The following is a 3,101-nucleotide window of genomic DNA, read 5'->3' on the forward strand; positions in this document are numbered from 1 at the left end:
CTTGTCTATCAGGTGCCCCTGGGTGCTTTGGAGTTTCCAGTGTTTTGGCAAATAGTTGAGCACTTAATTGCTTGTGTCATCCAGGGATCTAATCATCTTAATGTTATTGTTATTGTTGTTAAGCGCTGTTGAGTTAGTTCCGACTCATAAAGATCTTGTACAGGGTTTTCAAGGTGCAAGTGGTGGGTTTGAATGACCAACCTTGAGGTTAGTAGTCCAGTGTTTATTCCCACAGCACCATAGCAACAGCATATCATAATTTGCTGAGAGCTTCTTTAAGAGATGATAAGCAAACATGGGGAGTTCTAGGTGGCAGAAATGATTAACGTGCTCAACCTAAAGTCTGGAGATTTTAATTCACTTAAAAACACCTCTTCGGAAACCATTGTGAAGCACCAATTCTACTTTAACACATATGAGATCACCTTGAACAGTTGTCTAGTTTAGTGGGGCAGAAATAACCAAAGAAGATGGCTTTCTTTTGTCAGTCTTTCAATAAGAATCAGAGCACCTACTTTGCATCAGGTGCTGTGCTTGGAGGTAGGAATGCAGCAACCCTTTGGGTTCTTGTCAGGAAACTGCCCTTCCCCACTAATTCCAGTTAAATTATGCATGTGTCACTTAGATGAATTATTAAGATGTTTTCTGATATGCTTATTTTATTGAGATCAAAGTACAACTACTCCCTTATGGGAAGGGGATAGGGATTGCCTAGAAGCAGGGCATCATTCTCAATATCCATCACTCCCAGATTCCCTTGCCCAGAAACCTGGGACCTTAGATGGAAAAATCAACCAGGAATCCCCTACTTCTCTCTGGTTCTTGTTTTCTTGGGTCTGAACTTCAAGGCATAATTATACTCACATGATTGAAATGCTCTGAGACTCAGAATAGGATAGATCAGTGATAGGTCTCTATCTATAAAATTCACAGAATAGTTGGAATATAACTCACAGCTCATATGTTAAGTAACTGATTTCCTTTGTATTTGAAAGCTCTGCCAAAGTCTGAGTTAGAACTGTTTTTGCTTTGTGAGGAGTTAGGAAGGCACAGTTTCTCTTTTTCAGCTATGTACCTATGCCCTTATTCTCTCCTCTCCTGAACTGTTCTCTCCTTTGATTCTATGCTTAGGCTTTGCAGAGGTAAGACATGGGGGCAGACATTCCTGGGTACCTGTGACTGCAGGAGCAGGACAAGAGGAGAGCAAACAGGTGGTTCTAGGGAAGATCAAGCTGAAGAAACACAAACTTTGGTTTTTGTTCTTTTTGTTTTTTAATATATAGGAACTTTATTTTTCAACCTTTGAATTAGCAACAGTTATAATGGAATCACCTTTAGCTTGACCTTTTCTTCTGTGTCTGAAAAACATCTCATTTTTTGTTAAAATTCCCTTGGCTTTTTCAAAGTCATCTGAGACAATGGATTCATTCTCATTCATGGCAGCTCCACTTGGAGCTTCAGTGAGGTTTCATTGATATCCATTATTTCCATGAGGAATTGCTTGTCCATTTCATAATCTGTCCCTTTGGGAATCTCTATTCCACAGACCTTTAGAAGTTACAGTCCCCTGCCAGAAGGGTCTTAATAGGCATCTTTCACGAGGGTCGAGTACTTCTCTGAGAAGTCCTTTTCAGTCTGAGATCTCTGGCTGAAGAAATTGGGATGGACAAGATGCTGTATCTGCTGGTTCCTATGCCGGAGCTTCGTGGTGTCCACTCTGAAGGACCGACTACAATCCACGAGGCTAAAGTAATCTGGTGTGGGGCTGGGAGGCTTCAAGGTGCAGCACTGTGGGAAGATGAACACATCCTCCCGCACTAGGCTCCAGGGGCCGCTGCCGCTGCTCCAACACCAATGGGAAGGAATTACTTCAGGTCTGTGAAGCAGCATTTCAGCCCAGTGGTCTCCTTCCGGGGACTTACGCTGGCCACAACTCCCACACCCGGAGGAGAGTCTCCTAAGCTTCATTATTTATTTATTTATTTATTTATTTATTTAAATGAGACATCCAGTGTATTTTTTACCCAATTTCCCCAACACCTCACAATAGTTAACAACTCGCAAAGCTACAATACGTTTACAACCAAGACATTGATACAGACAGAACATTATAGAATGTATAGAACATTTCCATCACAAGATTCCGCCGGCATAATTCTCTGGAATTCATCCAGGTTGTTGCAAGTATCAATAGTTTGTTTTGTTTTATTGACAAATAGTATTCCATGACATGAATGTGCCAAAGTTTGTTTAACCATTTACCCAAGAAAGGATATATGTGTTATTTTGGGCTATTACAAATAAGGTTCATGTATAGGCTACTTTTCCTTTTTTTTTTTTTAAAGTTTTTATTGTGAATTGAGTGAAAGTTTACAGGACAGATTATCAATTTTACATTCAACAAATCATATACTTTGTTTCATTACAATGGTTATCATCCCTTCCATGTACCTTCAGTTAACAGTATTAAGCTTCATTTTTTAGACAAGTAAATTAACAAGCTGTAGTTTACTGTTTATTTTCCAAGTAACATGCCCCAACTTCGATAAAATCTGGTATACAGAGCCTCCACTCGGCCCTAGTGAGTTGAAAGAAACACCATGTGTCCATATTTGGGATGAAGTGTCCTCTGAGGCCAAAATGGCTGCATTACTGATTAATGAGAGACTCCAAGGGGAATGTGGAGTGTGAAGGAAAGAAATCCTAACTGCCAGGCCTCTGGAGTCCAGCTTCCCATCCTCACATGCAGTGGGGTAGAGAGGTTATTTTATTTAAGGAAGGTAAAATGAGCCAAGAAAATGCTTTGTGGTCACCAAATCTCATTTTCTTTTCCTTTTTTGAGTACATGAGAAAATTTCTTGTAATTAGGTTTGGGCATGTAACCAAGTTCTGGTCAATGGGATGTAGAAAGAATTAATGAATTCTATTTCTGGGCTTGCTCAGTTGTCCACTTTCTCTCTCTCTCTCTTTTTTTAAGGTTTTTATTGTGGACTGAATGAAAGTTTACAGGGCAGATCATCATTTTTACATTCAACAAATCATACACCTTGTTTCATTACAATGATTATAATCCCCTCCATGTACCATCAGTTAACAGTATG

At 39.8% G+C, this 3,101-nt stretch overlaps 1 pseudogene; it reads right to left on the reverse strand.

Annotated features, from left to right (window-relative positions):
- Positions 1-1,288: 1,288 nt before the first annotated feature.
- LOC102842064 overlaps positions 1,289-3,101 on the reverse strand; it is a 24,302-nt pseudogene continuing 22,489 nt past the window's right edge.

This window comes from Chrysochloris asiatica, unplaced genomic scaffold (assembly GCF_000296735.1).
Source record: "Chrysochloris asiatica unplaced genomic scaffold, ChrAsi1.0 scaffold00026, whole genome shotgun sequence".
NCBI classification, from domain to species: domain Eukaryota; kingdom Metazoa; phylum Chordata; class Mammalia; order Afrosoricida; family Chrysochloridae; genus Chrysochloris; species Chrysochloris asiatica.